Consider the following 13,602-nt stretch of genomic DNA (forward strand, 5'->3'; position numbering starts at 1 on the left):
TCTCCTCCTTCAGACTGAGACTTTGGGGGTAGGGTCCTGTGATGCTGAGGGTACTCGTCCCAGAGGAGGTTTTAATTAACTTTCAGATGCCAAAAACTGGTCAAATCAAACCACATGACACAAAGATGGAATTTCCAGATGCTTGCAAGGAAACAGGTATGGCAAGAAACCAAAGGCCACCAGAGGAAAAAAAAGGAAATGCAGAGTAATTCCCTTGCTGACCCCTTTTCATAAGAGTTATACAATACCTTTTTGTGATTTTTACTTCCTTCCCACAAGACAGGTCATACAGTCTCGATACAGACATGCGTGTGAACACACACACACACAGACACACATACATCATTACTGTTACCATGACTGTACACCCAGTCATAGCAATTGCCCCTACAAATGATTGTTTGTACTAAAAAGCCATCTGTGAATTGTAATTTTGCACACACTTATGGTAATTATGTGCAAATTACAGAAATGCACATTCATGAAGTTTTTATTTTCTGTACATTCATTCAGGTTAGAGATCAGGCTGTGGGAATGGAATATGGAAATTCCTATTTAAGATATTCCTGTCTCTAGTAACAGCTAGAGGATAAGGATAAGGATAAGGAAGAAATGTTTCAGGTGGGGTTACATTTGCATTCTGATCAATGTTATACTGGGAAAAAAGATGGAATTTTTTACCATGATGGTGCTGCAGCAGGCTGAGATGGGAATGCCAGAAGAATGAACTCTGTTTGCACAAGTCTGTAGTTTCTTTAAAGTGAGAAGACTACTCCCTAATAAAGCACATGACAACCATAAAGCTGCTGATACTGTAGTCATTAGCTAAAAGGTCAAGAATCCATTAGCAGCTGCCGCTGCAGAAAGCCATAGGGCCAGTAGCTGTGAGATGCAGTGGCCCTAGAGAGACCTGCAGATGACACAGAGCATCTGATAAGAATCAGGCTTTGCAACTTCTAATCCCATGTCCTGTGATGGATAACATAACCTTGCTATTGATTAATGCTTCCCAGGGCTTGGTTCATGTCAGGTGGCAATGGATCAATAGCTTTCCAGCTTTTAATGCAGCAGCTAAATTCCTCATCGAGATTTGTACATGCAGCCACTAGAAAAAGGTTCCAGTTCCTGTGCTCTTCTATTATTCCTTTTGACGGGTATGCTACCAAGTCCTGACCTCCATTGAGTCTTTAATTACAGATGGCAAGACACAATTCCTTGCTGATAGACAGGCAGCATACTGTAGCTATTTAATGATCACTTTGCCCTGCCCAACCTTTTCCCTCTAGCATACAAGAAGTACCTACACTGAGCTAGAGGCTCGTTTCTCTTTTCCCACCCCTTTCGCTCTCCTTCTCCCTCCCACCAGATTCTACAAGTCAAGATGAGGAAGCAAGCTGGTATCCATCCATGAACAAACAAATAAAACTTAATTCGAGCCCACAGCTATGATGGTGGAAGGCACTGGACACTGGTGACTTTCTTCACCTGTCTAGCAAATAAGCCTAAAAGCAAGTGGAGAAACAACAATACCTTCCTTAAAAGGAAAACTATACAAAGTGCTAACAAAGAGTTAAGCAAATTTGCATTACTGTACTTATGTGCAAGCCTAGTGTGACTGCAGGCCGCCCCCGAGCAGTGCTTGGGTGGTCCTCTACAAATTCGTATGCAGCAATCTATTAGTGGTATCTAGCAGTGATTTATGCAGCTGTCAAGCTGCCTTCATCAGTACAAGTGAATTGTGGGCACCATCAACTAATGCGGACTCCTTCATAGTGTCTAAAGTAAACGAGGGCCAAATTAAAAGAAAAACAGCCCAAGGTACCACCCACTCATCTTCTCAGTTCTTTAATGACAAGTTCCCTCTACAGAAAAAACATACAGCTGCTCATATGAGACCACACTTACAGAGACCCCACTGTCTAATCACAGCCAGCCTGTGAAAGTCAGCTTTCAGGGGTTTGGTTGGAGCAAGGAGAACAGGAAAAGTTGGCAGAGTTCCACCAAAAACTAAAACAGTATTGATGGCAAATAAAATTGACACAGGACCAAATCAGTTAGTTTTCATAACAAATACTGATGCATTATTTTGTCAGGGAATAATATGAACCATCTGATGATGATATAATACACCCTTGTAGTGTGTGCCTATGTCTTTGTTTTCAATAGGAACCAGTGCTATAGCATATCTTGGTCCAGCCGCAAATGCTAGTCCTAGCTGGCGGCTGATCCAACTCAACAACCTCGGTTTTGCTACTCTGGGTACACAAACACACTGGTGCTTTGCAAAGGGACAGAACAGCATCCCTGAGTCATGTGTGGGCAAAATGCCAGTCTTCACAGTCATTTTTGACTAGTTTATGTGAAAATGGAGTGAGAAATATTTCTTGCCCAAAATACTATCAATGAACAAATGGATCAGAAAAGCAGGCATATGCACACATGCACTCTCACACTTTTTTGGAAAAGTTGCTTATATTTGATTCCAATCTGAGAAAAAAATGTTCCAGAAACTTGACCACTCTGAGGTATAATTAATGGTCACTGATTTTGATGTAACAGAAAAGAATGCTTTCTGCATAAACTTACAGTGTTTCTTCAAAATTATACATGAACTTTCATAAGTCTTGAGCCAGCAGAATGGAGGGACCCTGTGGTAATAGGGTCCGCCTACGGTTCAGCTTTACTGGGAACATTTTTAATATTGCACTTATTAAGATGGCAGAACGACAGAATCACTTGTGGACACTGGCAGGGAAAAGAGCTGTCCATAAGCAAAATGTCCATTAACAGTCCCATTCTGTGCAAAATGACCTAACTCTAGACAATCTAGCTGGAAACTAATCCCTGCTTGACTAAAATAAGTGTAATGATCTCCAGTGGTTCCAGCTGGACTTTCATCAGACTCTAACACATCCCAAACTGCAGCCCCTTAAGAATATGCCACTCACCTAGGATTCAAACAGGTGATGAGTTGATCTTGTCCTCAATCTTTTTAACAATTTGCTCCAAAGCAGGAGAGGAGGAGAGGTATGTCATGGTGCTCTGCAGCATCCCTGCCCAGGCAGTCGGCATGGCAAAGACCAGCACAGGACACTGACATGAGGAACACGGTGCTTCAGCCAAAGTCCTGTGCTAGGCAGACAGAGACAGTTGTCTTCACGTTCATTTCACCAGTGCTGAACTCCCTGTGCTGCCAGTGGCAGGAAGTAGACAGGAATTAGGAATTCCTTAATTGTCTTAATATTTATGCTGTGATTTTAAGTTTTGTGTCTATCACATTCAGACTCTGAGAAATTTTGCCGCCAAGTACAAATGTCCTTAAAGGTCTGTACGCTGTGCTAATACCCTGCTCTTTGGGACATTTTCTTTATCTCTGGCACTGAACATGGTGTGAACAGCTGCAGGGGCTGTAATAGTGATTGTGGCCAGCTTTCTCTTTTGTGATTCCCCTCTTTTTTTCATTATTGTTCAGTCCTGAATTACTGAGCTTTGTCCTAGCCTGAAAATTGCAAGTATTTCTCTTCTCTCCCTGATGGGCCTTAGACACAACAGCACAAAAGAAATCTCCAAGCCATCCTAATTTTAGAAGGCGCTCATTTGCTGGACAGTTCCCCAGTGACCTGACACGGAGAGCAAAAAGGAGCTGGAAAAGGCACTTGCTGCTGTTTTGAAGCAGGCAGAAGCACTGAAGGGTCCTGTCTCAGTGCATTTAGTCCGCTGCTAGAGAGGGCAGGGGACTGAGGCATATGCAAACACCAACAGCCAAAGCACCCCAGAGTGCAGCCCATAATTGTCTAGTCCTCATTACTGAGACTATGGGCAAAGCTAAGCAACGGCAAAGGGCTTTTTTTGCCATTGAACTTAAACATCAAGCAATTTCTTCCAGTAAAAGGAATTCTGATGGACAGTCCCTTTGCTTTGGTGTTGGGTTTGCTTTATTTATTTATTACCAGATGTGTTTACTATGAGTCATCAACTGAAGATACCGCTTGTTGTCTCAACACCATGAAGAGGCTGCCAGGGCTGGCCAGATGTGGGTGGTTCCTACACCAAAATGAAAAAGGGGATATCTGTGAGCTAGATCTTGCAGGACAATAAGAACTCTGCCTCCAGACTGCAACTAAATACTTAGGAGCATAACCCTCTGACTAAGTGGTGTTAGCACTGTGTCTAGTTACTGGTGATGGGTTCTTTATCAAGGCTAGTGTCTCATGCTTCCATCCAGAAATCCAGAAAAATTGGGACCCTCTCTGAGTGCCTTTTGTAGGCAGAATACTAAAACACATTGGTACCACAGTTGTATGAAGGACAAATTAAGACAGTAAAACATCCTTTCCCTTTGGCAAAAGTCTGTTAACTTCATTCTTGATGCACTAGTGTAATTATACAGCAATCAGATGAATTTCTACCGCATCATTTTCCCGTTCTCCAACCATTACTGTATTTGTAAATTCTTAGTAAGTCAGACCTCAAGAAGAGAAATTTTAGTGAAATCAGACCAGCCTGTGACTGGAAATGACAGAGGTGCCTGCAGGACCCTACTGTACCTGAGGGGCATGTTCTGGGCAGCACCTTTCCACAGACAGTGATTCCAGCCATCTGTAAAGAAGAAGGCAGCCCTCATTAAAACACACACTGTTTTACTGCTGTCTCCTGGGACGTCCACAAAGGTCATTTGCTCAAAAAGATGAAAGAAAGTGAGTTACATGTTTCCTGCCGTGCCACATGTATGTGTGACTATTTACACGGTTTGGCAAGAGAAACTGAGAAGTTAAATTTTGGGATTCATTGTTCATACCTACCAGATCTACAATACAGCAGAGATTTAAGAGTATACCCAACAATATGACCTGCACTCTGGAAGATGAAGCCACATATTAACTTCATTTTATACTTCTTGGAAAGCTATGTTACTTGTCATGATTGTATTTATTCAGGTGTTTTATCTTCTCCATGAAAAGAGAAACAGTTGGCTTACATGGATGCCGCCAAGTGCTACAAATTACAATTTGGTGAGTTTTGAGCATGTTCTTAAACATCTTGCCAGGTCACGATTCTGAGAAACATAGATTCAAATTTTAAAGACAAGGTAAATCGTTTTGTGAATGAAGAAGAAGGTAAAATGTGTGCTTCTGTATCTGCATGTGTGTGTCTTTGTGTGAAGAGGGAAGTTCAGGAGTATGACCACATTGCCCAACAATCAGCAGAGAGGTCCCTGAAGTACCACTTATGGCACTACACCCCAGACTCAGGAAAGCACAGCTGTGCCAGTATAGATCCATGCTTGGGCTACCTAGCCATGCTACAATGTAAGACTACTTAGCCTGGATGTTCAACTGTGCTAAAGTAGCAATCCTGCCTGCAAGACAGTGCAAGGTTCAAGCTAATTTGGAAGAGGTTCGCAGGTCTTTACCATGACCGCAGTGGGTAGTGTAATGGCTTGGGTCAGTTATATGACATTCACAGCAGTGTCAATGAGTATGTACTAACCAAAAGTGTCCATGTTAGAGCACAGAAAGAGAAGAGTAGTTAGTAGAGACAGAGCGAAACTATGGGACCCCTTGAAATCTCACCTGGAGCACTAAATTGTATCAATGGTCCAGAGGCAGATATGATCAGAGCTAATATGGTCAAAAAAAGAAATTACCTTAAACAGGGAAATGCACTGGGAGGACCTTAAACAGATGGAGATGCCCAAAAGAACAAGATTTTCAAGACATGTGCTAAAGAAAATAATTTTTTTAAAAGGAAAATAATTTAGAGCACAGGAGGAAAAGTCTGACTCTTGGAAAGAGTACTTTTGGCAACAAAAGCAGATATAATGGTTGAAAGTCTAACTCACCATGTTGAAGAGATCAAACTCAGCAGCAGCAAAAGGAAAGGAAAGGAGGAGTAAAGAGGGCTGAATTCAGTATTAAGTATGTTGTCAGGGGACAGAGAAAGATGCCTAATGAGAGAAGTAAGGCCAGAAAATTTTGTCAAAGTTTCCACACCAAACAATTTGTTCAGCCAGCAGAACTGTAAATCAGAGACTTTTTTATTTTTGGCACAGATATAAATGAAACCTTCTAGTCAGGAAAACATTTTTCATTATGTGCTGTGTAACCTCCCATTCGTAGACACGTGTTATATCCAGGACTAAAAACCTGTCTAGAATGTTCTGTAAGACAGTCTAATTTTACTCATACTCTCCTAGCAGTTCCATCAATACCTTGTCTTCCACAGCTTCTCTTCCTCATGATTGTTTCCCACAACACCACACTCAAATGAAACAAGAGGTTCTGGCAGCTTTCCAACAAATTACATCCATAAAAATATATTTTGCATGATTTAAAAATGGTTTGCACTGTCCCACTAAAAGCAGACATACAGACAGATGATCTAGTCTGTTAAAAGGGCAGAAATAAGCTTGGATTTGTGACTTTACATCTGAATACAGAATGCTTTCTTCTAAGAACTAATTGTACCTCAAAGGGCATATAAAATGGAAAGAGGCTCCTAAACATAACTGTTTTATGACTGTATTCCAGAGCAGCAGCAGGATAAGAATACCAAAAATAGTCAGGGCTCCAAGTACTTTGTTAAGAAGCACTTTAAGTCTTCAATGTGTTTATTATTTGCACCACACCACACTCTCATGAAATAAACAGACAACTCGTAATTTAAACCATTTTTCTTATTGGAACAGCTACAGTAGCTCTCATCCATGTAAATATATGTACATATTTTTCTCCAAGAGCTCTACCCACTAAAGATGCTGTCATATTTTGAAAAACAAATCAGGTTTGGGTTCAACTCCAAATTCCCTCCTATAGTCACAACATTATCTTGTGCAATTCATGACCCCAACTCACAAGGACTTAAGCCTGGACTTTGGGATGCTCATACCTGCCACATCAGACACAAGGTAGATACAGCCAGCCCTTGCCTCAGTCGCCCTTGTAACCCATCTCAGGCATTTTCAGGCAGATTGCAACACAATCCTTGACCTCAGGCGTGCCACCTAGCAGGAGCTCAATCCCCTAGCAAGCTGTAATAGCAAACAGTTTCTTGGGTTGCTGCTTGTGCTGCTTCCTCATCCCATCGCATGGTGTGCCAGACACAGTCTCAACCCCATCCTCCTATGCCAAAGGTCTTATGCACTAGCAAATAGGAAACTCGAGTCATGGGAGTGGGAGTTCATTTCTCTTTCAGCTCCTCACTGCTAATATCAGGACTCTTCTTCCACTTTCCTCCCCACAAAGCAGACACAGCACCCCTCTGGGGTTTCTGTGATGCCCTTAGCTCTCTCATGTAACTCCAGTGGCACAGGAGCACTTCATGCCAGAGGGATCCCAGCAGTAACCTGAAGGATTACCTGAAGGTGAGTTATATTGCTATAACTTAGCCGATACTGTCAGCTTTGCAGTAAGGCCTGTCTCTCTGTTACTTCATTTTCTCAGGAATGCAACTACTTCCCCAATTCTGGCAAATATCACAATGCCTGAAAAGATGCAGCTACATTGGCCAAAAAAATGCAACCCAAACATAAACCCAGCATGAATGCCTTTTAATCAGTATAGTTTGCTTTTGTGGGAAGCCAGTTTAAGCAGTGAAATAAAATGTCTATTACTTCAAGAATGGTTTCTGCAGACCTGAGATATTTAAAGGGAACTTTGCCTTGGCGGATGGGAGATGTCTTGCCATGCTGGAGAAGACCTCTCAGGAGGCTCCAGACACAGAGCAGAAAACAGCTGAGACCCTTCCCTGGGTGAAGAAATGTTTTTTGTTTAAATCTGAAGATGCTCAAAGAAGTAATGACTGATCCAAAGAGGCACTGGTTACCTTACATTCGAGGAGATTATTTTAGTGTTTCTGCTGGTTTCAGAATACATGCAATGGTCATCTTGGCCAAAGTACACCAAAACCAACATCCAAGCTGCTACGTGGTATGGCGGTACAAACATTTTCTTTTACATGAATGTGCTTTTTGCCGGAACAGATCCTCTCTCTCTCCAAGCAGAAGCCGCATGATCAGCCTGAACAGTTGCAGGAACAGTTGCCCAAGTAGAGGAACTCCTTCAGCTAATGATGGAGCTCCGTGAGGAGGTAAGCCGCTTAAGAAGTATAAGGGAAAGTGAACAGGAGATAGATAACTGGAGTCACACTCTGTCTTCCCTGAGAGAAGCACCCCAGGGAGACTGAGCTCCGCATACAATGAACCCCACACCCTCTAGCATTGTGTCTGAATGTGGAGATTCAAAAGACAGGGGCCAGTGGCAACAAGTCCCCACTCGTCGTGGCAGGCGTGCCTCCCAGGTAACCCCCACACCATCCCAGGTGCTGTTACAGAACAGATATGATGTTATTGAAAGGGAAGAGGAGGACGACAATAACTGTGGCTTGCCAAACATTGAGTTGCCACTGAAGCCAAGACAGATTACACCTCATATAACGACATCATCATTTAGGAAAGAAAGACGGGTCCTTGTAGTAGGGGACTCAATTCTGAAGGGAGTGGACGGTCCCATATGTAGACCGGACCCAATCTGTAGGGAGGTCTGCTGTCTTCCTGGGGCCAGAGTTAAGGATACCCGGAGGAAACTCCCTAGCCTAGTCAGGCCTACTGACTACTACCCTTTATTGATCTTTCAGTTAGGTAATGATGAAATTCCAGGAAGGAGCCTGAGGGCGATGAAGAGAGACTTCAGGGCCCTGGGACAGCTAGTTAGGGGATCAGGAGCACAAGTAGTGTTTGCTTCTATCCCAAAAATTGAACAGATGGATGGGAAGATTAACAGGAAATATCAGCTGATCAATGCCTGGCTCAGAGACTGGTGTCGTCGGCAGGATTTTGGGTTCTTTGATCATGGGCTGCTTTTCAGGACACCAGGCCTTCTGGCAGCAGACAGCAAAAGCCTGTCTCAGAGGGGGAAAAGGGTTTTAGGGCAGGAGTTGGCGGGGCTCATTGACAGGGCTTTAAACTAGGTTTGAAGGGGGATGGGGATAGATCCAAGGTTGCTAGCAAAAAGCCTGAAAGTGGGGTGCTGGCACTAGACTTGGAAAAGACAGGGGGCGTAACCGGGCTCCTTAGGAAGATGTCTGGGGATGGCAGAACTTCAGCTCCCTCCAGTAAAAAGGAGAAAGGACCAATAGCCCAGCTGAAGTGCTTATACACTAATGCATGTAGCATGGGCAACAAACAGGAGGAGCTGGAAGCCATTGTACACCAGGGTAATTACGATGTAGTTGCCATCACAGAAACATGGTGGGATGACTCGCATAGCTATAGTGCTGCCATGGATGGCTATAGACTCTTCAGGAAGGATAGGCAAGCGAGGAGAGGCGGGGGGGTGGCCCTGTATGTCAGGGAGTGTTATGAATGTCTTGAACTAAATGATGGTGATAATGAGATTGAGTGTTTATGGGTAAGGATCAGAGGGAGGGCTAACAAGGCAGATATTGTAGTAGGAGTCTGTTATAGACCGCCCAACCAGGATGAGGAGGCAGATGAAATATTCTATAAACGGCTGGGAGAAGTCTCAAGATCGTGAGCTCTAGTCCTCGTGGGAGACTTCAATTTGCCGGACATCTGCTGGGAATACAATACAGCAGGGAGGGAACAGTCTAGAGAGTTCCTGGAAGGTACTGGGGATAACTTCTTAACACAACTAGTGAAACAGCCAACTAGGGAAGGTGCCCTGCTGGATCTGTTGTTTGTAAACAGGGAAGGTCTTGTGGGGGATGTGATGGTCGGAGGCCGTCTTGGCAACAGTGACCACGAAATGATAGAGTTCTCAATTCTGGGAGAAGCAAGGAAGGGGGTCAGCAGAACTGCCACCTTGGACTTCCGGAAAGCGGACTTTGGGCTCTTCAGGAGCCTGGTTGACAAAGTCCCCTGGGAGGCAGTCCTCCAGGGCAAAGGAGCCCAGGAAGCTTGGATGTCTTTCAAGACGGAAGTCCTAAAGGCGCAGGAGCAGGCTGTCCCCTTGTGTCGTAAGACAAGCCGTCGGGGAAAAAGACCGGCCTGGCTAAGCAGGGAGCTAGTGTTGCAGCTTAGGGAAAAAAAGAGGATATACGGCCTTTGGAAGGAAGGGCAGGCCACCCAGGAGGATTACAAAGAGGTAGTGAAGCGATGTAGGGAAAAAATCAGAAGGGCCAAAGCTCAGCTAGAGCTAAACCTGGCTTCTGTTGTCAAGGACAACAAAAAAAGTTTCTATAAATATATTAGCGATAAAAAGAGGACCAAGGATAATATCTGTCCTCTAGTAGATGGGGCTGGTAACGTAGTAACCAAGGATGAGGAAAAGGCTGAGGTACTTAATGCCGTCTTTGCCTCAGTCTTCAGCAGTAGGACCAGTTGTTCCTTGAATTCCCCGACCCCTGAGCTAGAATACAGGGATGGGGAGCAGAATGAAGCCTCTGTAATCCAAAGGGAAATGGTGAGGGACCTGCTTCAGCACCTGGAGGTGCACAAATCTATGGGGCCGGATGGGATCCATCCAAGGGTACTGAAGGAGCTGGCGGAAGTGCTCACCGGCCCACTGTGCATCATTTATGAACAGTCCTGGATAACCGGGGAGGTCCCAGCTGACTGGAGGTTGGCAAATGTGACACCCATCCATAAGAAGGGCCGGAAGGAGGATCCAGGGAACTACAGGCCAGTCAGTCTGACATTGGTGCCTGGGAAGGTCATGGAGCAGATCATCCTCAGTGCCATCACACGGCACATGCAAGAGAACAGGGTGACCAGGCCCAGTCAGCATGGGTTTGTGAAAGGCAGGTCATGCCTGTCAAACCTGATCTCCTACTATGACAAGGTGACCCACTTGGTGGACGAGGGAAAAGCTGTGGATGTTATCTACCTGGATTTTTGCAAGGCTTTTGACACCGTTTCCCATAGCATTCTCCTGGAGAAACTGGCTGCTCATGGCCTGGACAGGTATACTCTTTGTTGGGTAAAAAACTGGCTGGATGGCCGTGTCCAGAGAGTGGTGGTAAATGGAGTTAAATCCAGTTGGTGTCCAGTCACAAGTGGTGTCCCCCAGGGATCGGTGCTGGGGCCCGTTCTCTTTAATATCTTTATCAATGATCTGGATGAGGGGATCAAATGCACCCTCAGTAAGTTCGCAGACGACACTAAACTAGGGGGGTGTGTTGATCTGCTTGAGGGTAGATTGGCTCTGCAGAGGGATCTGGACAGGCTGGACAGATGGGCTGAGGCCAATGGTATGAGGTTCAACAAGGCCAAGTGTCGGGTCCTGCACTTGGGTCACAACAACCCCATGCAGCGCTACAGACTGGGGGCGGAGTGGCTCGAAAGCTGCCTGGCAGAAAAGGACCTGGGGGTGTTGGTGGACAGCCAGCTGAGCATGAGCCAGCAGTGTGCCCAGGCAGCCAAGAAGGCCAACACCATCCTGGCCTGCATCAGGAATAGTGTGGTGAGCCGGACTAGGGAGGTAATCATCCCCCTGTACTCGGCACTGGTGAGGCCTCACCTCGAGTACTGTGTTCAGTTTTGGGCCCCTCACTACAAGAAGGACATTGAGGTGTTGGAGCGTGTCCAGAGAAGGGCTACAAAGCTGGTGAAGGGTCTGGAGGACAAACCTTATGAGGAACGACTGAGGGATCTGGGGTTGTTTAGCCTGGAGAAGAGGAGGCTGAGGGGAGACCTTATCACCCTCTACAACTACCTGAAAGGAGGTTTTAGAGAGATGGGAGCTGACCTCTTCTCCCTGGCGACAAGTGATAGGACGAGAGGAAACGGGTTCAAGTTATGTCAGGGCAGGTTTAGATTGGATATTAGGAAGCATTTTTTCACTGAAAGGGTTATTAAACATTGGAATAAGCTGCCCAGAGAGGTGGTGGATTCACCATCCCTGGAGGTGTTTAAGAAAAGGGTAGATGAGGTGCTTAGGGACATGGTTTAGGAGTGGTGGTGTTTTTATCAGGGTAGGTTAATGGTTGGACTTGACGATCTTAAAGGTCCCTTCCAACCTCACTGATTCTATGATTCTATGATTCTATGATTCTATGACTGATTCACACAGCTACTGGCAGACCTTCCTCAGCCCCTTGTCATGATCTAAGCAAGAAATTGTCTTCAAAATTGAACTCTTCAGTTCTTTTCATCTCTTAGAAATGACAAAGAGGTTTAAACTATCCTGGATAAGGAAAAAAAAGACTCATTGTGCAACAACTCCTGGCTGTCTCTTAGTTTACACAAGGCAGGAAAAAGAATCATATTTACGGTTGTTGGTTGGGAAAGAGCTGGTTATAATAATAACCACCAATAATGGTGGTTTGTGCCATTTGTCTTTTTAAAATAACTTTTGCTACAAAAAGCTTGAGATATAGAAACTTTCTACTAAATTTCTGGAGTGAGTAACTGTAGAAGAGGTGAGTGACAGCAAAGTCTGGCAAAGCTTGAGAGCTGTTTTGAAATGGGAGTCACCTTGCCAGTCAGGTCTCCGGCTCCATGCTGGGAGGTGAGATGTTCCACTGCCCTGGCAGTGGCTCATGTCTGGGCCTGAGTGCACATGGACAGCTCATCACTGCCAGCTGGAACTCATACCCCTCTGGGTAGGAGGTATAAATCTCCACAAGGAAAAGGCAAACTTGAAATGTGGTAGGTACAGACCCTTGTTTCACTCTTGTGAGGTGGAAAGGAAGATCACTGAACACTCATGAGCTACTGTTAAAACCTGATGATCAGTCTTGATGTTCTGTGAAACTTGGAATGAGGTAAGGACCAAAAATTTATGTTAAAACCCATAATCCAGATGACCTACTCAAGACTTTTCAAATTCTGATGTTGATTTTTGTCATGTGGGAATGGTGCAGTACTGAATTAGGTAAGACTGCTTCTCTAGGATGCTATAGAAAAGTCAGGTGTTGTTTTGTGAAAAAAAAAAAAACAAAACAGTGTTTACTACAGACAGATTAAAGACGAGCGAAAGTAACTGTTTACAGTGCAAAGACAGAGTGCATTATGAAAGAGAAGAAACAGAGTACTGGAAAGAAAATGGCAATGCAGTTAAAGAAATGGTATTACCTGGTCAGCAATGATGTGTCATTTATTCTATTTCACTCCTTTCTCTCCTCTCTCCTCCAGCTTTTCAGCTGCCAAGAGAATCTTCATTTGTCCTCCCTTCAATTGTTTCCTGATATGCAGACATGGAACTGCTTGGCACATCACTGAAAAATATCCTCATGCCCAACCCGCAGTTGAAAAGAATTATTTGTCAAATATATTTCTTTGATACTAAAGACATTTTTCCAAATAATTTTAGCTCTATTTTATGTCTTTGTGGTGATAAGGAGGATTAAAAGATTGCCATGAGAATACACACCTCCCAAAAGTCATGTGGCAACTGAACATTACAGAATCACAGCATGGCTAAGACAGGGAACAACCTCTACAGATCATCTAGTCCCACTCCTGTTCAGAGTAGGGTCATCTAGAATAGGTTGCTTAGGGCCATGTCCAAGGATGGAGACACCACAACTTCTCTGGGCAACCTGTGCCAGCGTTAAGCCACAATTTCAGCAAAAAAAGTTTTTTCCTACACTTAAGGAATTTGAATTTGTGCCCATTTCCTATTGTTCTGTCACTGAACACCA

The 13,602-nt window shown here is 44.4% G+C and overlaps 1 long non-coding RNA gene across 1 annotated transcript; it reads left to right on the forward strand.

Moving 5' to 3' along the window:
- The first annotated feature begins 7,306 nt into the window (after positions 1–7,306).
- LOC309683588 lies at positions 7,307–13,194 on the forward strand. The gene is made up of 3 exons (XR_014270220.1): positions 7,307–7,363; positions 7,982–8,088; positions 13,094–13,194. It is a non-coding gene; the product is annotated as an uncharacterized lncRNA (long non-coding RNA).
- The last annotated feature ends 408 nt before the right edge of the window (positions 13,195–13,602 follow it).

The sequence above is a fragment of the Vanellus vanellus genome, assembly GCF_965231255.1.
Source record: "Vanellus vanellus genome assembly, chromosome: Z".
NCBI classification, from domain to species: domain Eukaryota; kingdom Metazoa; phylum Chordata; class Aves; order Charadriiformes; family Charadriidae; genus Vanellus; species Vanellus vanellus.